At 44.4% G+C, this 24,349-nt stretch overlaps 1 protein-coding gene across 1 annotated transcript in view; it reads right to left on the reverse strand.

Moving 5' to 3' along the window:
* Window positions 1-24,349, reverse strand: part of SYT6 (synaptotagmin 6) — a 653,770-nt gene that overhangs the window by 48,566 nt on the left and 580,855 nt on the right. The gene's annotated exons all lie outside the window — the stretch shown is intronic.

Consider the following 24,349-nt stretch of genomic DNA (forward strand, 5'->3'; position numbering starts at 1 on the left):
GTCACTGGTCTCAGGGCAGGGTAAAAAGATTGTGCACTGCACCCACACAACAAAATCTATGTAGATCGCTGAGTTCAATTGGAGTTCTGATTAAAGATTCTGTCCTATTCTCTCCCTCACAGCAGCAGCATCCTATCCCTACACTAAGCACAGCAGAGTGACGTGCAGCGCTACATGACTCCAGCTTATATAGAGGCTTGGTCACATGCTGCACTGGCCAATCACAGGCACGCCATTAGTAGGCATGGCTGTGATGGCTACTAAGGGCACACAGTTAAACGCCTTTCAAAAAGCGCTAAGAAATCGGCGAACACCGAACCCGAACCCGAACTTTTACAGAAATGCTCGGGTTCTGGTCCGGGTTCCAAAAATCCTAAAGTCCGTTACGTACCCAAACTTTACAGTTCGGGTTCGCTCAACCCTATTCATGATTCAAGATTAAAATGTATATAGCACATTTGTTATCCTCATATTTATTATGTTGAACATTTTAGCACTACTGTGATCTTGTCTTTTTCCCAATGATCTTGGATGCTTGTGTTTCTATTAGTGATGATTTATCATGCTCCACCGAACACCTATTCGGCTCGGGCATCTCGATGCTCATGGCGGTACTCGGCAGAGTACTGCATGTGCTCGAGCGCCATGCTCGAGTCTCCTCCCCGCACGTCCTTGTAAGGACTATTGTGTGTGACAGCAGCAATATATGTTTGTAGCTCAACCTATGCTAAATTGCTCAGTGTTAGGGAGAGCTGTGCATAGGAAGGGACAGACAGTGTAGGAAGTGTAAGGCTGAGTTCACACGGGCGAGTATTCCACGCGGGTGCAATGCGGGAGGTGAACGCATTGCACCCGCACTGAATTTGGACCCATTAATTTCTATGGGGCTGTGCACATGAGCTATGATTTTCACGCATCACTTATGCGTTGCGTGAAAATCGCAGCATGCTCTATATTGTTTTCCACGCAACGCAGGCCCCGTTGAAGTGAATGGGGCTGCGTGAAAATCGCAAGCATCCGCAAGCAAGTGCGGATGCGGTGCGATTTTCACGCACGGTTGCTAGGAGATGATCGGGATGGAGACCCGATCATTATTATTTTCCCTTATAACATGGTTATAAGGGAAAATAATAGCATTCTGAATACAGAATGCCTAGTACAATAGCGCTGGAGGGGTTAAAAAAAAATATATATATTTAACTCACCTTAATCCACTTGCTCGCGCAGCCCGGCATCTCTTCTGTCTTCATCTTAGCTGTGTGTAGGAAAAGAACCTGTGGTGACGTCACTCTGGTCATCACATGATCCATCACCATGGTAAAAGATCATGTGACGGACCATGTGATGACCGGAGTGACGTCGCCACAGGTCCTTTTCCTGCACACAGCTAAGATGAAGACAGAAGAGATGCCGGGCTGCGCGAGAAAGTGGATTAAGGTGAGTTTAATTATTTTTTTATTTTTTAACCCCTCCAGCGTTTTTGTACTATGCATTCTGTATTCAGAATGCTATTATTTTCCCTTATAACCATGTTATAAGGGAAAATAATACAATCTACAGAACACCGATCCCAAGCCCGAACTTCTGTGAAGAAGTTCGGGTTTGGGAACCAAACATGCCGATTTTTCTCACGCGCATGCAAAACGCATTACAATGTTTTGCACTCGCGCAGAAAAATCGTGCATGTTCCTGCAACGCACCCGCACCTTTTCCTGCAACGCCCGTGTGAACTCAGCCTAATAGGAGGATTTTTATACAAAAAAACTTTTCAGAGACCCAAAAGTCCTTTTAAGGACTACTGTGTGCGACAGCAGCAATATATATTTTTAGCGCATCCTGCGCTAAATACCGTGTAATAGGCCGCTGCGGACAGTTAAATTATTCGCGCCACAACTCCTGTGTAAAGTGTGCGCATCCCTAAAATATCAGTGACATCCAGTGTACTTTTTCCGTAGACGGTCTCCGCTGTGAACAGTTAAATTATCCACGCCAAATCTCCTGTGTAAAGTGTGCGCATCCCTAAAATATCAGTGACATCCAGTGTACTTTTTCCATAGACAGTGTCCACTGCAGACAGTTAAATTATCTGTGACATACAATGTAATTTTTAGTTAGACGGTGTCCGCTTCTGACAGTGACCTTACCAGGGCCACATCTGCAGTGTAACGTGTGCGCTTCAAAAAAATATCTGTGACATACATTGTACTTTTTCCATAGACGGTGTCTACTTCTGACAGTGACCTTACCAGGGCCACATCTGCAGTGTAACGTGTGCGCTTCAAAAATTTATCTGTGACATACAGTGTAATTTTTCCGTAGACGGTGTCCGCTTCTGACAGTGAACTTACCAGATCCACATCTGCAGTGTAACGCGTGCGCTTCAAAAATTTATCTGTGAGGTGTCCGCTTCTACCAATGACCTTACCAGGGCCACATATGCAATGTAACGTGTGCGCTTCAAAAAAAATTCTGTGACATACATTGTACTTTTTTCATAGACGTGTCCGCTTCTGACAGTGACCTTACCAGGGCCACATATGCAATGTAACGTGTGCGCTTCAAAAAAAATTCGGTGACATACAGTGCTGCCCATAATTATTCATACCCCAGGCAAATTTTGACTTATTCAAGTAATTTTTTGACGGGAAATGACATAGGTGTCTCCCAAAAGACAATAAGACAATGTACAAGAGGCATTATTGTGGAAAAAAATAACATTTCTCAGCTATTATTTACATTTGAGCAAAAAGTGTCCAGTCCAAAATTATTCATACCCTTCTTAATAATTAATTGAAAAGCCTTTATTGGCTATTACAGCAATCAAACGCTTCCTATAATTGCAGACCAGCTTTTTGCATGTCTCCACAGGTATTTTTGCCCATTCATCTTTAGCAATGAGCTCCAAATCTTTAAGGTTGGAGGGTCTTCTTGCCATCACCCTGATCTTTAGCTCCCTCCACAGATTCTCAATTGGATTCAAGTCGGGACTCTGGCTGGGCCACTCCAAAACGTTAATGTTGTTGTCTGCTAACCATTTCTTCACCACATTTGCTTTGTGTTTTGGGTCATTGTTATGCTAAAAATGTCCACTGGTGCCCAAGGCCAAGTTTCTCTGCAGACTGCCTGATGTCGTCATTGAGAATCCTCATGTATTGCTCTTTTTTCATGGTGCCGTTTACTGTGATTAGGTTCCCTGGTCCATTGGCTGAAAAACACCCCCAAAGCACTAGGTTCCCACCACTATGTTTGACAGTGGGGATGGTGTTCTTGTGGGTTGAAGGCTTCTCGTTTTTTACTTCAAATGAAGGAAACATCATTGTGACCAAACAATTCAATTTTAGTTTCATCTGACCATAACACAGAAGACCAGAAGTCTTCTTCTTTGTCCAGATGAGCTTTTGCAAAGGCCAAGCAAGCTTTTGTGTGCCTTATCTGGAGAAGTGGAACCCAGCAGTGTGCAGTGTCTGTTGGATTGTCTGCCTTGAGACATTGCCACCAACAGAGCCCAGATTCACCAGGATGGCCTTGGTGGTGATCCTTGGATTATTTTTCACCTCTCTAACTATCCTCCTGGCCAGCACAGGTGTCACTTTTGGCTTCCGACCACGTCCTCTGAGATTTTCCACAGTGCGGAACATCTTGTATTTTTTGCTCAAATGTAAATAAAAGCTGAGAATAATGTTTTTTTTCCCACAATAATGCCTCTTGTACATTGTCTTATTATCTTTTGGGAGACACCTATGTCATTTCCTGTCAAAAAATTACTTGCTGGTTGAATAAAAGTAACTTTAAGTCAAAATTTGCCTGGAGTATGAATAATTATGGGCAGTACTGTACATTGTACTTTTTTCATAGACGGTGTGCACTTCTGACAGTGACCATGCCAGGGCCACATATGCAATGTAACATGTGCGCTTCAAAAAAATTTCTGTGACATACATTGTACTTTTTTCGTAGATGGTGTGCACTTCTGACAGTGACCATGCCAGGGCCACATCTGCAGTGTAACGTGTGCGCTTCAAAAATGTATCTGTCACATGCAATGTAATTTTTCCGTAGACGGTGTCCGCTTCTGACAGTGACCATACAAGGGCCATATCTGCAGTGTAACGTGTGCGCTTCAAAAATGTACAGTATCTGTGACATACAGTATACTTTGTCAGCTTTAAAACCACACTCCCCCCGGAACCCAAAGACTTTGGTTTCCCGGAAGCAGCTCGGGGGGTCATGGGAATAACGCTGCCGGATCACCGGTCGTCATCGTTTATGGTCGAAACTACGACAGAATCTGATCGTCTTCGAACCTCCGACTTTTGTTTTTGATTAATGAAAACATTCTTGGCAAATGCTTTTGCTTTGGTTCGTCTTGCGCCCGTCCAAGAATTTCACCTCTAGTGGCGCAATACGGATGCCCCCGGCCCTCCCTCTTAATCATGGCACCAGTTCCGAAAACAAACAAAATAGAATCGGAGTCCTATTCCATTATTCCTAGCTGAAGTATTCAGGCGACCCGGCCTGCTTTGAACACTGTAACATTTTTCAATGGTCAGTTAAGCAGCAGACACTCTCCCATAATTTTTTAAATGGTCAGTTCAGCAGCAGGCCCTTAACCATAATTTTTAGAGGGTCAGCTCAGCAGCAGGCCCTCGCATATAATTTTTTAGAGGGTCAGATCACCTGCAGGCCCTCGCATATAATGTTTTAGAGGGTCAGCTTACCTGCAGGGAATTTGCGCGCATGCTACCTTGCTTAGATGTGGTAGCCGTAGCTGTTTCTCAGACTCCCTCTCCGGAATCGAACACTGATTCCCCCTTACCCGTGGTGACCGTGGTTGGCGCTAAAAATAACATCGAAAGTTGATTGGGCAGACATCCTAATGGATCGTCACCATCACGGGGACGTGCAATCGGCCCCGGGTTACCTAGAGTCACCAAATTGGAAGCAGGCCCATAATGTTTTAGATGGTCAGATCAGCAGGCGCTTGCTCCAAATGTTTTTGAGGGTCACCAGCAGGCCATTAATCATAATTTTTCAAGGCTGTGTATGATGTCCTCCTTTATGTGTAACAAAGGATGTATTGGAGTGCCGGTTCCTTGTAATTTTTGGCAGCCCTTTCACTTAGTGCATAGGCTTTATGAGTGTAGGAGTCCTACTACCTGAACAATTGTACCACAATGTGAATGAGGCCCTCCTTTATGAGATATACAGGTTGTATCGGAGTGCCTCTTCCTTGTAATTTTTGGCAGCACTTGCACTTTATATACAAGTAAATATACAGGGAAGAATATTTCCTAACAAATTTTCCTCTTATATCGATTTTATCTTTCGTTTTGTGCGTATTATTGTCAGTCTGTAAAAGTGCCGTACTACTCTGACAACATCGTTTCCAGCAGCGACCTGGGAGTCCAAGATGCATCCAGACATCCTCCCCATGCTGTTCCCAAACCATTTGGGTGGTGTTTCCATCAATTTCTGACCTTTTCCTGTGAACCAGGCACCCTCCCCTCTTCAGAGCAGGGGGTGCCTGGTTTAATGCTTGAGTTCTCCCATTGACTTCCATAATACTCGGGTCCTCGGTAGAGCACCCCGAGCATCCTGATGTGTTCGGCCCGAGCCCCCGAGCACCGGAGCACTATGGTGCTCGATCAACACTAGTTCCTATGCTAAATGAAGAGTTTATTAGTTATAGGTTGTAGTAGTGAACACTGAGAGCAAAGGTACCTTGTGCAAGAAATATGTGTGGGCCTAGATACCTTGAATACCAATACTACCATTTCCAAACAATATTTGCATAAATAGACAACTGCCATTAGAAAATACCATTGCCATGAAGTTGTTTAGGTAGGTGACAGTGTCAAAGTTACATTTACATGAATTTCAGGACCCAAGATTCCCCAGAAGAAAACTGCCCAGCACATCACATTACCTCCACCAAATTGGCTTCTTCTCTTAGCACCATCCCTTCCCCTGTAAAGGAACATACACAATCCCAGCTGTCTACATAATGTAAAAGAAAATATAATTCATCAGACCAGGTAACCATCAACCACTGCTACGTGGTCTATGTGATGCTCACCTACCTTGTGTAGGCACTTGTGTTCAGTACACTGCCCAGCATTCACTTTTTTCAGAATATTGTAGCTTTTCTATGAAATGAGACAATGATGACTAACCTCTGATCCCCAAGTGCCTTGGTGTCCCATGAACTTGTTGCCCTTCCTTGGAGCACTTTCAGTAGGTACTAACTAGTGCATACCAATACCAGCAACACCCCAAAGCAACCTGCCATTTTAGATATAATCTGACCAAGTAGTCACAATTTGGCCAAGAGCTGACTTTTACCTTGATGCCTAATATATATATATATTATATATATACCAGACAAGCACCATTCACACTCTGGACAAATGGCGCACAAGTACGTATCACACTACATACAAATTCCTCACACTTAACACCCCAATTTTGTGAAGTTACTGCCACCTGTCACAGTTAAATCTTCAACAATTTAGACAGCACTCCAAATTTGATTAATTGATTTTTATTTTGTTTTAGCCGGACATAGTGGTCCTTTTTTCAGACTGAAGCAACGGTTCGGGCAACAGGTATGCCCTTCATCAGGCAGTAATGTGCTCATACGGATGTGTGGCCTGTGGAGCTAGGAACACACCGAGACGTGCACCCAAACCAGTCAGTTATAGATAGAGTGATGTGATCACCACGAGATTCTCATATTACCTGTCACAGTTAAGCCACAACCATTTCGAAAACTTAGTAACCTCCCAGCAGCCAATAAATGTCCCTCAGTTCCCTGGCTGCACATGTGTTACACATGCTTCTAACCTCCATTGCATTTTTACATACATACGTACAGGTATATCTCTTGATTTGATTTTACAAAACTTTGGTTATTATCTAACATTTATCCAGCTTCCCACATGGCACCTAATGTGCACACAATTGCATTTATTTGATGCTATATAGCTTTAATTTTATGTCTAAAACACAGTAGCTCTTAAGCTAAGGTTACCAAATGACACAATGAATAAGTATAGTGCCTATAATCTTGAGATAAATCAGAAGCATCTCCCTGACAGTACAAACCAAAGTCAAGGTTGATTTGTTTTGGATTAGCGAAAATAATTCACTGTAGGACACAGATCCACATTTATTACTATAATAAAAGAAGCCCATCAATCTGATAGGTACTGTGATCAACCACATTTTATGATCAAGAAAGGCTACACATAAAGAAGCATATTTTGCTTTTATGTGGTTTTAAACTCCACATCTGGAACTCACTGGGATTCACTAATCCTCTTAATAAACCTTTTTGGGAAACAGAAATATAAGAATAAATATCACTAATAGTGACTGTGAGGTATGTACTATATGGTTTGCAATATTGGCACCTATCCCCTGGCCATTATTGCCTGCCTGATACATTGTTCTCTTAAGGTGCACCCCTTTGTTATTTAAGGCACCTTCCCCTACTTTCTCCCATGGGAGAGTGCCTGACCAAAAAGCTTCTTAACTTATCTAGTCTTTGTAAAGGTATTTGTGTCTTCTGAACTCCCATACTTGACCTCTGCCTGTTTACAGTATTGATTCTGTTCTGCCTGTTCTGATCTTTGCCTGTTCATGGTATTGACCATGTGCCTCCTACCCTGAACTATTGCCTATTCACTGGATTGAACCAACTTTTCCTGCCCTGACCTCAGCTTGTCTACTGGCTATCCTCTTGGCAGTCCCTCATTTAAATCCATTCAGTGACACAGTGGGTCCATACCCGATGCGCTACATGGCTCTTCCATATTGTGTACCAAATAAAACTGGATTGCGGTAAAGTAGTATTAACAGGAATCATAACCTACAATCCAAATTAATTTATGAACATCACAGTTGGATTTATGTTGGATTGTGCACTGCTCAGTACCTTCTCTTGGTGTCACTATATGCTGAACTGTCATACAGTGTAGAACTAAACATACAAAAAATGCCTAAATATATGTCAAAAAGTATCAAATACTGGATATCCAATATAACAGTATCATACATTGGCTAAAAAACACTTTGATTTAGGTACATAAATAATAAATCTATACATTGTACCATCACCTTTCACCACAAAAATAATATATTATACAGTATCAGTGCCATAAAATGTCATACAAAGTAAATACTATTACATTGGGATCAAATATTACAATATAGGAAGCAAATAAGAGCTCCATACATAAAGTAATATAAAACATATAGGTGTTCTATAATTACTGATGTGCAAAAACAATCTCCCATAGCCTGTCCTGCCACAGAATTTGTACAGGTAGTCATTAACTGCACGTTTCTGCTGGAGCAGCCTATCAGGCATATACAAGGTAAAGATCCATCTCGTCGGGCAGTCACAAATCAGACGTCTGATGGGCAGGTGGTGTCGCGGCTGAATGTCAGCAAGGTGAGCCATGGCCCTGTAAGATCTTCTAAAATGGCCAGAGATTTTCCTGGCCTGCCGCAAGATGTCCTGGACCCCGGGGTATTTGGCAACGAATCGCTACACGACTAAGTTCAGGACGTGTGCCATGCACGGCACGTATGTCATTTTGCCCCGTTTCAGCGCGCTCAGGAGAGGAGCAGAGGGGGAGAGGAGGAGTCAGCCGAGGAGGACAGGGAGGATGGAGTAGGAGGAGAAGAAGAGGCAGGCCTACATGCAATCCGTGGCGGTATCACCAAATCTACACGGGTGCCACGGGTTGCATGCTTGATGACCGTCAGAAGGTTCACCCAGTGGGTAGTGTAAAAGTTATGTACCTTCCCTGCCCGTGTTTGCTAGACCGTGTGTCTGTGGTCAGATGTATCTTGGCACCGACACTGTGCCAGAGATACATTCACTTGCCGCTGAACGTGGCCATATAACTCTGGGATGCCCTTCTGGGAGAAAAGGCCTCAGAGTCCAACAGTTTATATGGCAGTAGTTGGCGGGCTAGCAGTTCTCAAAAGGCAGCAGTTGGGCAAGAGGGTTATCCGGCATCATCATCTTTTTTCGCTCTAACATTTGGGGCAAGGAGGCCTGCCATTTGCCACATGAACACGACGACGGCACGGTGGAAGGTGGAGTGGAGGACAACTGGGAGGAGAGGAGAAGGAGAAGAGGCAGGACCATTAGCGCCGGGAGTGTGGCTTTGTGGTTCTGACGGTGTTGCTCCCACTGGGCTCAGTGATGGGAGGACAGGTGCCTTCTTAAGGTGGTCGTCCCTAGGTGACTGTTGGGCTTACCGCGACTTATGCATTGACAGCACAGGCTGCAGATGACAACACTATTGTCAGCAGCGGACACGTTAAAAAAAGCCCACACTGCGGAGCCATGTGCCGGCTTCCTGACAATGGCTGCACATTGGTAAGGTCTTGTAATGGATGGGAAAATATTTCCTCTGACTCGAGCGAAGGGGGTATGGTGGTGGTGGTGGTCTCTTTGGGGGTGCACACAGCAGAGAGTAAAGAGGGTGCAGATAGAGAGGATGAGGAGGGTGCAGAAGCGGAAGGCTGAGTGAGCCACCCAACCAAGTCTGGTGCGTCCTTTGACGTAATCGCACGCACCTTCTGCAACTTCCCACTTAGGCTGCGGCCTGGTGCACCTGCTCAACCCCTACCACCACTGCGGAATGGCCTGCCTCTTCCTCTGCCTGTCATTTTCAAAATGACCCTTTGACAAAAGTCCCTATAAAAGAGAAGTATTTGTGGAAGAAGGTTTATCACACCCCTGCCTCAATCAGTTCTTTTGGGGGGGCAAGTGGTTAATCACACCAGTAGAAATTATTTCTTCAAATATTGTTTTTCACTCTGTCTAGATGTGGTAACACAGCAAAACCGCAGACAAATGCTGCACTACCTAAATGCACTATATAGAAAGTATATTATTGGTATATAGCACCCCTGCTTTAATCCATTTTTTTGGGGGGGCAACTGGGTAATCACACCAGTAGAAATTATTTCTTCAAATATTGTTTTTCACTCTGTCTAGATGTGGTAACACAGCAAAACCGCAGACAAATGCTGCACTACCTAAATGCACTATATAGACAGTATATTATTGGTATATAGCACCCCTGCTTTAATAAATTTTTTTGGGGGGGCAACTGGGTAATCACACCAGTAGAAATTATTTCTTCAAATATTGTTTTTCACTCTGTCTAGATGTGGTAACACAGCAAAACAGCAGACAAATGCTGCACTACCTAAATGCACTATATAGAAAGTATATTATTGGTATATAGCACCCCTGCTTCAATCAGTTTTTTGGGGGGGCAACTGGGTAATCACACCAGTAAAAATTATTTGTGCCAATAGTGTTTGGCAATGTGAGTGGCTGCAGTATCGCAGCAGAACCGCACACAACTGCTGCACAATACAATTGCACTATAATATGCTTTCTATGTTAGAAAGTATATTATAAGATATTACACCCCTCAGTAAGTCACACCTATCGATAGCACACCTATACCAGTCCTTAAAAGGACTTTTGTGGCCCTATTAGCTAGCGATTTGTGTCCCTAACAGTCTGTCCCTGCTCCACACAGCAACCTCTCCCTACACTGGTAAAAGACTGATTGTAAAATGGCGGCCAGATCAGGTTTATTTATAAGGTAGGGGGTATGTCCATGTGCTGAAACGTCTCAATTGGCTGTCCTGTACCACCTGATCGATGTGTCATGGGTCAAAGTTCTTCACAATGTAAAAGAATATGGCGGGCGCAAATATCGCCATATGTTCGCCCGTTCGGCGAACAGCGAACGAGCAAAGTACGCAGTGAAACGACCGCCAGGTGAACCGCAAGGCCATCTCTATACACCACTATAAAGGCTCTCTGTAGTCTGGAAATAGCTGTTTTTTAATGAAATTCACCGCAAATATATTCGGATCGAACCAAATTTTTCCCGAAAAATTTGTCGAACCGGCGAATCGAATATTTTTAAAAATTCGCTCATCTATAGTCTCAATAAATGTCCCCCTTTGTATTTAATTTAGAATGATATAGTAAAGCCAAAGGTAATGAGAAAAACTGACAAAAGTTCTATAGTTTTCTATGAATATTGAGTTAAAAAATGTTCCTCTCAGGTAACTATTAATATAAAAACTAGGGTTTCATGTAGGATAAATTATAGTAGAAGTTTAAAGGGTCACTAACTTCTCAAAATACTTTTGATATGTCATAGAAACATATAAGAGGTTCAGATCGGTGGGGACCTGGGTGCTAAGACCCCCACTGATCGCTAGAATGAGGAGAATGAAGCGAGCACCCAGTGTTCTCTCCTCACTGCTAAAGATGGAATCAAGACAGCTCTATAGACTTTCATGGACCCCGCCTCATGTGGCAAGAAAAAAGACTATACTATGGCCTCATGCACACGACCGTTGTGTGTTTTGCAGTCCGCAAATTGTGGATCCGCATAACACGGACGGCGTCCGTGTGCGTTCCGCAATTTGCAGAACGGCACGGACAGCCATTGATATAACTGCCTATTCTTGTCCGCAAAATGGACAAGAATAGGACAGGTTATATTTTTTTTGCGGACCACGGAACGGAGCAACGGATGCGGACAGCATCTTTTGCAGCCCCATTAAAGTTAATAGGTCCGCATCCAAGCCGCAAAAACTGCGGCTCGTATGCGGACCAAAACAACGATTGTGTGCATGAGGCCTATGCATGTGTTTTTCTCGCCTTGTTCTAGGGATCGGTGTAGGTTTCGACACACACAATCTTTTGATATTTCTCTATGACATATTCCAAGTTTTTTTTAAAGTTAGTGATCCTTTAAATACTCCTATAACAGAAGTATTCTGTATTTGAAGAACATCCTGTGTCTAATATACTGTATGTGATTTTTTTTACATGCTGTGGGCTCCACTGTTTTAACATGAATAAGTACTGCCTTACTAGGACCTTATTCCTCAACTACATGACTATAGAGTAACAATTCTTTACTTCTTTGTGGAAGTGTAAAAGCAGAATGGATGTGATGGAAACTTATACTGCCTGATAGGAACATGAAGGAGGAAAGGGAGAAAGATACTGTAAGAAACATGCTTATACAGGGTGGCCCATGGAAAAAGTAGCCTGCCTCCAATATTTCCAAATCAAACTGCCTAATAGTAAATCTTTCTTAGGTGTCCATAATAACCAATCAGAGCTCAGCTTTAATTTTTTCAGTGCCCTGTTGGAATTAAAAGCTGAGCTCTGATTGGTTGATATAGGCAACTAAGACTGATTTATAATTCAGTTTGATAACAGTGGCCTACTGTGTTAGAAACATGATGTTCTCCCTGAAACAGCAAATAGTTACTGTGGAAGGCTATGTGCGAAGCAGATCGATTAAGGAGACGCAAGACACCTTTGCCGACCAGGGCTGTCTTTGCCGCAGGGCAAAAGGGGCAGCTGCCCCGGGCCCAGTTGCTCCTGGGGGCCCAAGGGAGCTCCGTTTCCTGAGTCCCGACTCGCGACTCCCATTCAGTGACTGTCTATGCAGCAGCGCAGCGCAGCAGTCTTCAGAACAACTTGAACTTACAAGCGCTGCTGCCTGCTTAGCAAGCACGTCGGGGCCCGTCACGTGGTAAAAGGGGGTGTGTGACTCACTGCAGCCTGGTAAGTGACTAAGTCCCCGCCTCCGGTCCGGAGCTAAAGGGATTGGGTGGTGAGTCACAGCCTCACGTGACCAGACAACCAGACCAGTGACTCACTCACCTAATAGTACCTTAAGTTACACAGCCAGACCTGCCACTGCCGCGCCAGGAGGGGAGGAGGTAAGATAAAGCAAAAAGCAGTGGCCCTGCATATATATTGACTTTATTTTATATTAGAAACCGGTCAGGTCACCGAATCCGAATTAATAATTGCCATTCATAAATTAATGGGGGATTATTATAGAGACATAAGGGGTTGGGTTGGGTTCTTCTCTCTGTCTGCTGCTGAACGGTAGCCTCAGGCCCACCACCGGCCACATTTACTAATCTTTGCTCAGGGGGGGCCCCTCATGGTGTGGACTGGACTGGTCATTTTCACTAAGGAATATATGTAGTGTACGGGAACTGTAATACCCGTCACTACCAAAGTGTCACTTGGTGTGCTGTCGTCCCTCCTAATTATGGAGAAGTTGTTATATGTCTTTTTTTGTAAATTGTCATGTAATGTTATGTATTTCCCTGTTACTGTGAAACTTGCATGTACAGGCCTGCAGGGGTGTCATTCCAGCTTCTGGTCATTAGAGGGAGCTAGGGAGCCCTAGTTTATATAAGGCCCAGACAGGGAAGTAGAAGGCAGACGGAGTCTAGTGTCTGTAATCTACAGTTGGAGATTAGACAATGTCTGAGACAAGTCCAGGCCTGAAGCCTGCTGTCCAGGAGAAGATTCCCTCCTGAATTCCCATATGCAGAAACAGGAATATGTTAGATCAAGAACCTGAGGAAGTTTCCAGCAGCTGAGAGAGACAGAGGCAAAGATCTGGAAAGCCAGAGGTACTCAGAAAGACAGAGGAGGTACTTATAGAAGCCATAGCCAAGGATATAAAGCCAGAATTAGGTTGATGGGCCTTGGTGAAGAATTGCTGTATTCCAGGATCGGACAGAATTGGAGTGCGAGCTCCTGTGCTGCAAGTCCTGTGTTCAACACTCTGTAATTACCCTGCTATAACTGAATTGCCTGCATCGACCGAATTGCAAAATCGACTGTATGCTTAGGAACTGCATTTCCAATATTGTCTCTGCTTGCAAAACTACTAAAGTTGGAGTTCTGTTTTAAGACCACGTTTCCTCGATTTATTCCTGCATCCGCAAACGGCGTGCCACCGTTTATTTGGCACTGGCGTCACGAACTATTTCTACGTATACCTGCCCTTGCAGAGAGTCAGCTGTGCCAGGTTGGTGTGTGTTGCACTGCATCACCCAGAAACACCTACTGCACACAACTTGAGTACGCTGCACCTCTCTTTTGGCGTCACGAACAGGATACGCACGCTTTCTAGTGCAAGAAGCGTGAACTTTGTGCCTTATACCGTTGCCCTGTGACCAAAGTGACAATTTTCCTGTTTTATTCAAGTGGACTTTGTGGACTGAAAATCGTACCCAAAGTGTACCAAAAACCTCTAAAAAGCGCTGTGCAGTGTTGCGCTACACAGAGAAAGAAAATCGCCGCATTGGAGTGTGGTTTTGTGGACTTTTTACAATCCTGCTTGCTGTCAGTGAATAGACAGCGTTTATACCCAAAGATGGCTGCCGGGCTTGCTGAATTTACTGCTGCGTCACCTTCATCCCGAAAAGGCGGGAAAAATTGGCGCCTTTCTGAGGAAAAAGCGGGAAGAAGGTCAAGGGCAGGCGCCACGGCTTATCTGGACATTTGCATGTCTGCCAGCATGGACACCGCCTTCCATATACTGGAATACCTGGGGGGCGGCTCCCCAGTGCAGTGGGAGGAGCTGGCTACTCTAATTGACGCGACCCTATCGCTCTCCTCAGAAGGATCGAGCATGTTGGATAGTGAGCAGAGTGTTGCTGCAGCGTCCGCACCTGTAATTGCAAAGATGTCTGCTGTTGGTGTAGAGCCAGAGGAGGCTCCACCGGCCTACGCTCCGGGACCGGAGCAACCCGCCTGCCGCCCATGGGAGAAAGAACCCGAGCCCTGCTATGGCTCGTGGAGGGACTTTTTCCAACCATCTTTCAAATGGTCCTCCCTGATGGCGGAGATCCGAGAGGCCGCTATAAAGCGGAATACAAAGACTAAAATCCTCTATGAAGAACTAACTAAGACAATACATGAGAAGCATACGCACACCCAACCCCGCCTGGAAAGGAGAAAGGGAGTGGTGCTGTCATTTGACAAACCCCGTGGCTACGGGTTTATTCAGGACTATCTAACTGGCAGAGACCTCTATGTTAATCGAAGGTCTGTCAAAAGAGACTACCTCCCTTCGTACCAGCACAGCCTCCGCGAGGGAGAGGACGTGGAGTACACCCCTGCCGAGAGCCTGCGAGGCCCTTATGCAACTGCCGTGACCCGTCCCAAGCGAGCTCCTGAGGACTGGGAGGCAGAAGAAGGAGAAGACTACTCTGGCTGCGAGCGAGAACCGGAACGCTCTCCAGAGCCGGCCCATCACGCCTTTCAGGAGCGGAGCTCCTTCATTGGGCCTAATGTCTTCTGGCAGCCAACCGTGTTGGAGAAATGGGTGAGCCCCTATCCTTCCCCCGAGCTGCCTCGTCGGGAGAAGACCATATCAGAGCTGGAACAGTTAAAAGGACTTAGTGCTACCTTTGAAAACATCCGGAGGGGTCGGAGACCAGACGCATCGCCAGAACCTGCAGAGGCCGAGTCCGCACCATCGGTGACTGTACCTGCGCCGGCGGCGCCAGCAGATGACAGCGACTCCGACACAGAGAGCATCGGTGAGCAGATCGTCTGGCTGGAGGAGAAGTTGCGGGAGCTACGCAAGATACACACCGCCAGGATCCGGACACCGCCAAGGAAGGATGAGGTAAGGGTGCCTGTCACCACCCGTAGACCGCCTTCTGTTGCCACCGCTCCGTCAGTGCCCCAGACCGGACCCGCGATTGCCGTAAACTGCTGCACCCAGAGCACCGGACCGCTTGCTGCGGCGGTGCCAAGCACGTTACACCCTGCAGTGATCATGTCAGGACCGGCAAGGTCCACCAGAGGGTTCACCCCTAGGCCTAATGGGCCAATACCTATTAGGGGCCCCTTTACCCTACAGCTGCCCCCTGACACAGTTATGTGGGCACACCCGCCTGTAGAAGAGTACTACAGACGATACCTGCCAGCGGAGCCAAGTGGTTATGATATGCCACTGTAATCAGCCTGCTAGGCCTTTGATTTACTTCACTGCAGAAGTTTGATGTTAACCCTTCCAGGACAGGAGTCCTACGTTTCTGGTCCTTTGTTGCGGCTGCCAGTTTGTCCACGGCTCAGTGGTAGGTGTTGACCACTGAAATCACAAAGTCAGCAAGGCCACGTTTGTTTCCAGGATCTCCTGCCTGCTTTTGTTACCCCACGCCAAGTTGTGCCTGTTCCTTTAGTTGCACCTTTTACCCTTCACCCCCTTTTCAGGTTGATCAGGGGTATTACAGCACTTGTCTTTGCTGTCCTTTTATTGTGCAACTTCATACTAAGGAACCGTGCCCGGAGACAGACTCAAAAGTACCTGAGCCTCTGAGATTCTTATTCTTTTAAAAGTAATGTGCCCAGAGATGGACTCCACCGCATGAGAGCCTCTGTGATTAATAAGAAATAACCTGGGTACGGACTCATGTTTGTTCTTTGAGCCTCCAAGAACTTTTATACTGTTTTATCCATTTTGCTGTTCTATTATGGACTTATTCATTGTCATGGACTATCCTGGTTATAATGTTACGCTGTGCCAGGTCAGCGCCCCCGTTCCATTCACTATCCTGAGAGAAGAGAACGACGCCCCTTGTCACTACCCTTCACCTTTGCCAATTGGACCTGATGTAAATGTAAATGCAGATGAATTACATGTATGTATGCCTGCATGTCTCTATTTTCTATTTCAGGTAGAGATTCCAGTTGGGCGACCCATGATGGAGTACGAGGTCGTACTCAGCTTAAAGCAGTGGGGTATGTAGTGTACGGGAACTGTAATACCCGTCACTACCAAAGTGTCACTTGGTGTGCTGTCGTCCCTCCTAATTATGGAGAAGTTGTTATATGTCAGTTTTATAAATTGTCATGTAATGTTATGTATTTCCCTGTTACTGTGAAACTTGCATGTACAGGCCTGCAGGGGTGTCATTCCAGCTTCTAGTCATTAGAGGGAGCTAGGGAGCCCTAGTTTATATAAGGCCCAGACAGGGAAGTAGAAGGCAGACGGAGTCTAGTGTCTGTAATCTACAGTTGGAGATTAGACAATGTCTGAGACAAGTCCAGGCCTGAAGCCTGCTGTCCAGGAGAAGATTCCCTCCTGAATTCCCATATGCAGAAACAGGAATATGTTAGATCAAGAACCTGAGGAAGTTTCCAGCAGCTGAGAGAGACAGAGGCAAAGATCTGGAAAGCCAGAGGTACTCAGAAAGACAGAGGAGGTACTTATAGAAGCCATAGCCAAGGATATAAAGCCAGAATTAGGTTGATGGGCCTTGGTGAAGAATTGCTGTATTCCAGGATCGGACAGAATTGGAGTGCGAGCTCCTGTGCTGCAAGTCCTGTGTTCAACACTCTGTAATTACCCTGCTATAACTGAATTGCCTGCATCGACCGAATTGCAAAATCGACTGTATGCTTAGGAACTGCATTTCCAATATTGTCTCTGCTTGCAAAACTACTAAAGTTGGAGTTCTGTTTTAAGACCACGTTTCCTCGATTTATTCCTGCATCCGCAAACGGCGTGCCACCGTTTATTTGGCACTGGCGTCACGAACTATTTCTACGTATACCTGCCCTTGCAGAGAGTCAGCTGTGCCAGGTTGGTGTGTGTTGCACTGCATCACCCAGAAACACCTACTGCACACAACTTGAGTACGCTGCATATAGCTTAACCATTTATGTGCAAAAGAGAAAAAAAGAGGTGGCCGGTGGTGGCCCCAGGCCACAGTTCAGCAGACAGACAGAGAGAAGTCCTTATGTCTCTCGTGACTCGTCTCTCTAATAATCCACCAGTAATTTAAATAACCCCATTAGTGGGGGATTATTATAGAGACGGGAGACAAAGGGGTTCTCTCTGTCTGCTGAACTGTGGCCTGGCCTGGGGCCGGCCGGCCACATTTACTAATCTTTGCTCAGGGGGGCCCACATGGTGTGGACTGGTCATTTTTACTAAGGAATATAGTTTAACCGTTTATATGCAAAAGAGAAAAAAATAAGTCACTAAGTCAGCTCCAATCAGATATCTGCACATAGACCAAGAGTCTTGGTCTATGTGCAGATATCTGATTGTAGCTGTCTTAGTGACTTCTTTTTTTCTCTTCTGCACATAAACGGTTAAACTATATTCCTTAGTAAAAATGACCAGTCCACACCACACCATGAGGGCCCCCCTGAGCAAAGGGTGACACCAGCCATAGAAACGCCACTGCCTCTATCTGTAAGTCGCTGGAGTGCACGACAGGCTCGCTTTTCTGAAGGAAGTGGAACTGTGAGCTGTCTGAACTCTGAACGGCTGTACAGTCAGTAGTGGCATGTGACACATGTGGCAATAATAATGTGTCTGCTGGCCTGCAGCCTGGTAAAGACCTGTGTCATGTCATGTGTGATGTGCATCCCAATTCTGCCATACATACGTGTGCAGATGCTGGTCCTGTACTCCTGTGAGGCTGCAAGGCAGGGAGGGGTGTGGTGTGGACCACTCCTGAGACTGCATTGTGCTTAGGCCTCATGCACACGGCTGTTGTTTGGGTCCGCATCCGTTGCTCCATTCCGTGGCCCCGGCAAAAAAATAGAACATGTCCTATTCTTGTCCGTTTTGCAGACAAGAATAGGCAAATTCCGTTTTTTGCGGATCCGCGGTTTACTCTACGAGGTGTGTGGATTATTATTTTTTGTGTGTGTTGTGGTGGAGGGCGTGATTGCATGCTAGGGTGTGTGAAGAGGCGGGATCCAGGGGGCCCAAGTAAATTCTTGCCCAGGGTCCAATCAATATTAAAGACGGCCCTGTTGCCGACAAGTACCCAATAACAAAACCACCAGCTAAACGTTGTATTCAGAGTCTGGTTTGGAAATGGCATCAAACTGGCTCTGTTGCAAACATCAAGAAACCGAGGCCTCCATCGATCAGGACAGTTAAAGTTATGCATGAAATTAAGCAGCGAATAGCAAGCAGCCCCCAAAAATCATCTTGAAGTTGGTGTATCACGAACAACATGTCAACAAGCGCTGACATCTCTGAACCTGAAACCGTACTGAATAACATGTGCAGGAACTGAAAGAGTCTGACAAAGCTAAACGCGGAAATTACTGGACTTGGCTGCTGGCTATGATTGCTAACAGACATTTGGACCCATTTCTGTACTTCATGACGGACAAAGCTTGGTTTCATTTTTCAGGCCACGTAAGTTCCCAGAATACGAGATACTGGTCTGCTGAAAATCCCCATTTGACTCACGAAACACCACTTCACGGCCAGAGAATTTTGGTGTGCAATGTCAGGAACACGAATAGTGGGAACTATTTTCTTCAAATCAACTGTGAATACCACAATTTACCTGGACATCTCTGAACAGTTTTACAACATAATTACATAGTAACATAGTTGATAAGGCCGAAAAAAGACATCTGTCCATCCAGTTCAGCCTGTTATCCTGTAAGTTGATCCAGAGGAAGGCAAAAAAAAACACTGTGAGGTAGAAGCCAATTTCCCCCACTTAAGGGGAAAAAAAATTCCTTCCCGACTCCAATCAGGCAATCAGAATAACTCCCTGGATCAACGACCTCTCTCTAGTAGCTATAACCTGTAATATTATTACACTCCAGAAATACATCCAGGCCCCTCTTGAACTCTTTTAGTGAACTCACCATCACCACCTATTCAGGCAGAGAGTGCCATAGTTTCACTGCTCTTACCGTAAAGAATCCACTTCTATGTTTGTGTACAAACCTTCTTTCCTCCAGACGCAGAGGATGTCCCCTCATCACAGTCACAGTCCTGGGGATAAATAGATGATGGGAGAGATCTCTGTACTGACCCCTGATATATTTATACATAGTTATTAGATCTACCCTCAGTCATCTTTTTTCTAAAGTGAATAACCCCAATTTTGATAATCTTTCAGGATACTGTAGTCCATCCATTCCAGTTATTACTTTAGTTGCCCTCCTCTGACCCCTTTCCAGCTCTGCTATGTCTGCCTTGTTCACAGGAGCCCAGAACTGTACACAGTACTCCATGTGTGGTCTGACTAATGATTTGTAGAGTAGTAGCACTATGTTCTCATCACGGGCATCTATGGCCCTTTTGATGCAACCCATTATCTTATTGGCCTTGGCAGCAGCTGCCTAACACTGGTTTCTACAGCTTAGTTTGCTGTTCACCAAAATTCCTAGTTCCTTTTCCATGTCATTGTCATCCAGTGTTTTACCATTTAGTATGGACTGGTGACTTGCATTATTCCTTCCCATGTGCATAACCTTACATTTGTCAGTGTTAAACCTCATCTGCCACTTATCTGCCCAAGCCTCCAATCTATCCAGATCCATCTGTAGCAGTATACTGTCCTCTTCCATGTCAATTACTTTACACGGTTTACTGTCACCTGCAAAAATTGATATTTTACTGTGCAAGCCGCAAATGTCGTGCCCATTCACAAGAAAGGTAGTAGGGAGGAATCGAGCAACTATAGACCAGTGAGTCTGACATCAATAGTAGGCAAATTAATGGAAACCCTATTAAAGGATAGGATTGTGGAACATCTAAAATCCCATGGATTGCAAGATGAAAAACAACATGGGTTTACTTCAGGGAGATCATGTCAAACAAATCTTATAGATTTTTTGACTGGGTGACTAAAATAATAGACGGTGGAGGTGCAGTAGACATCGCATATCTAGATTTTAGTAAGGCTTTTGACACTGTCCCACATAGAAGACTTATCAATAAACTGCAGTCATTGAGCATGGACTCCCATATTGTTGAGTGGATTAGGCAGTGGCTGAGTGACAGACAGCAGAGGGTTGTAGTCAATGGAGAACATTCAAAACAAGGTCATGTTACCAGTGGGGTTCCACAGGGATCTGTACTGGGACCAATTTTGTTTAATATCTTCATAAGTGATATTGCAAAAGGCCTCGATGGTAAGGTTTGTCTTTTTGCTGATGACACAAAGATATGTAACAGGGTTGATGTTCCTGGAGGGAAACGCCAAATGGAAAAGGATTTAGGAAAACTAGAAGAATGGTCAGAACTTTGGCAACTGAAATTTAATGTGGATAAGTGCAAGATAATGCACCTGGGGCGTAAAAACCCAAGGGCAGAATATAGAATATTTGACACAGTCCTGACCTCAGTATCTGAGGAAAGGGATTTAGTTAATTATTTCAGAAGGCTTAAAGGTGGGAAGACAATGTAATAGAGCAGCACGAAATGCCAGCAGAATGCTTGGATGTATAGGGAGAGGTATAAGCAGTAGAAAGAGTGAAGTGCTTATGCCGCTGTACAGAACACTGGTGAGACCTCACTTGGAGTATTGTGCGCAGTACTGGAGGCCATATCTCCAGAAGGATATAGATACTCTAGAGAGAGTACATGGATTGCAGGATAAAACTTATCAGGAAAGGTTAAAGAACCTTAATATGTATAGCTTGGAAGAAAGACGAGACAGAGGGGATATGATAGAAACTTTTAAATACATAAAGGGAATCAACTCGGTAAAGGAGGAGAGCATATTTAAAAGAAGAAAAACTACCACAAGAGGACACAGTTTTAAATTAGTGGGGCAAAGGTTTAAAAGTAATATAAGGAAGTATTACTTTACTGAGAGAGTAGTGGATGCATGGAATAGCCTTCCTGCAGAAGTGGTAGCTGCAAATACAGTGAAGGGGTTTAAGCATGCATGGGATAGGCATAAGGCTATCCTTCATATAAGATAGGGCCAGGGACTATTCATAGGATTCAGATATATTGGGCAGACTAGATGGGCCAAATGGTTCTTATCTGCCGACACATTCTATGTTTCTATGTTTCTATGAGCCTTCTACAAGATCATTCATACATATATTGAAGAGAATAGGGCCTAATACTGACCCCTGAGGTACTCCACTAGTGACAGTGACCCAATCTGAGTGTGTACCAATAATAACCACCCTCTGTTTTCTATCACTGAGCCAGTTACTTACCCACATACAGACATTTTCTCCTAGTCCAAGCATTCTCATTTTATATACTAACCTTTTATGCGGTACAGTGTCAAATGCTTTGGGGAAGTCCAGATATATGACATCCATTGATTCGCCGCTGTCAAGTCTAGAACTTACCTCCTCATAGAAACGGATTACATTAGTTTGACATGATCGATCGATATGGCGTTATTTGCTTATTTTCATTGAGGTACTCCAAGATCTCTAAGACATCTCTTAGAAAACCTTCAGTTTACCCACGACAGATGTTAAACTTACCGGCCTATAGTTTCCGGGCCCTGTTTTTGCACCCTTTTTGAATATTGGCACCACGTTTGCTATGCGCCAAGCCTGTGGAACACTCCCTGTCAGTATAGAGTCCTTAAATATCAGAAATAAGGGTCTGGCTATGACATTACTTAACTCTCTTAGGATACGGGGGTGTATGCCATCCGGTCCTGGCGATTTGTCTATTTTAATCTCTTTAAGACTCCACTGTACTTCTTCCTGGGTCAGACAGGGCACTTTTAATGGGGAATTTACTTTTATATTCTGCATATCATCTGACAGTTTATTTTCCTTAGTGAATACAATGGAGAAAAAAATATTTAATAGCTTTGCTTTCTCCTCATCGCTCTCTGCAACACCCCCCTCATTACTCTGTAAAGGGCCAACACCTTCAGATTTATACTTTTTACCATTTTTATAATTGAAGAACATTTTAGGGTTAGTTTTGCTCTCTTTGGCAACTAATCTCTAGGTCTCTAGTTTGGCTGCTTTTATTTGTTTTTTACATATTCTACTTTTTTCCTCTTTTCAGTGCTTCCTCGCTACCCTCCTGTTTTAGTGATTTAAATGCTTTATTTTTGTCATTTATTGCTTTCTTTACGCTTCTATTTATCCACATAGTTTTTTTCTTGTTTCTTAATCTTTTATTCCCATAAGGTATGTAGCTCTCACAATTAGATTTTAGGATGCTTTTAAAAATATTTCATTTTGTGGCTGTATTTTTATTTTTGCGGACTTCGTCCCAGTTAGTTAGGCCTATGGCCTCTTAGTTTGCTGCTAAATTTAGCTTTTTTGAAGTTTGGTATTTTTGTTCCTCCCTGAAGAAACACTCTTTTGAATGACAATTGGAAGGTTATTACTTTATGGTCACTAGTTTGCAGGTGTCCCCCAACCTGCACATCTGTTGTTCTGTCAGGTCTATTGGTTAATGCTAAGTCCAGTATGGCCGTCCCTATAGTCGGGTCCTGAACCAGTTGGGAAAGACAATTGTCTTTGGTTATTGCCAAGAACCTGTTTCCTTGTACAGGTTTTAGTTTTCCAGTCTATATCTTGGTAGTTGAAGTCCCCCATAATAACGACCTCATTATGAGCTACCGCCTCATCTATCTCGTTTAGTAGTAGATTTTCTGTGGACTCTGGTATATTAGGTGGTTTATAATAAACTCCTATTAGTATTTTATTATTGTTTTTGCCTCCATGTATTTCTACCGACAGTGACTCCACATGTTCATGTCCCTAACTTATATCTTCTCGGACTGTGGGCTTTAGACAGGACTTTACATAAATGCAGACCCCTCCCCCTCTCTGGTTTTGGCGATAATTTCTAAACAGACTGTAACCTTGCACATTAACTGCCAAGTCATAGCTATCATCCAGCCATGTCTCAGTTATTCCCACTATGTCATAGTCCTCCTCACACATCACTTTTACTAGTTCCCCAGTTTTATTAGTCAGGCTTCTGGCATTAGTATACATACAATTAAGAGGTTTATGTATATTTTTTACCCTACACCTACACCTTTCCTTCTGAACTATTCTAGTCCCTCCTTCCATTCTGCCCCCAGTTCCATTACCTCGCCACCGGTCTCTATCTGTACTATCTTCCCATCCTGTAACGTAATTACCCTCCCCAGTCCCTAGTTTAAACACTCCTCCAACCTTTTAGCCATCTTCTCCCCCAACACTCCCACAACCAACTAACACCAGAAGAAAAAATTTCCTGCTTTTTCCAACAAGATGGGGCAACATGCCACACCTCATGGAACTCACTGACACGGGTTCATGAACAAGGGATTGTGGCCACCATGTTCCCCACACTTTTACACATGCGATTTTTATCTGTGGGGAAATTTAAACCAGAAAGTGTACACTAACAATCCACATTCCCTGGATGAACTCAAGAAAAACATCACAAACACTATCCACAGCATCACTGTTGAAGAGCTGGGGACCACCTTCAGCATATTTTGAGACTTGTGGGTAATTCACTTGCTCGTTCATCTTGTCATACTATTGCTGGAGGGGGGCTACTTTTTCATGGGCCACCCTTGTATAACGACAAAGGCTTGTAATTTGAGAGAGGAGACTGTGAAACAAGACTGCTCGTGTTTCACATAGGAATTTGTAGACATTGATAGGTCTGAAGAAAAAAAAATTAGAACTTTAGTTGCAGTGATGTTTCATTGTACTCTGCCTTGGAAAGTACAATGCTTCTGCTGTACG

Source organism: Bufo bufo, chromosome 3 (assembly GCF_905171765.1).
Source record: "Bufo bufo chromosome 3, aBufBuf1.1, whole genome shotgun sequence".
Taxonomy (NCBI): domain Eukaryota; kingdom Metazoa; phylum Chordata; class Amphibia; order Anura; family Bufonidae; genus Bufo; species Bufo bufo.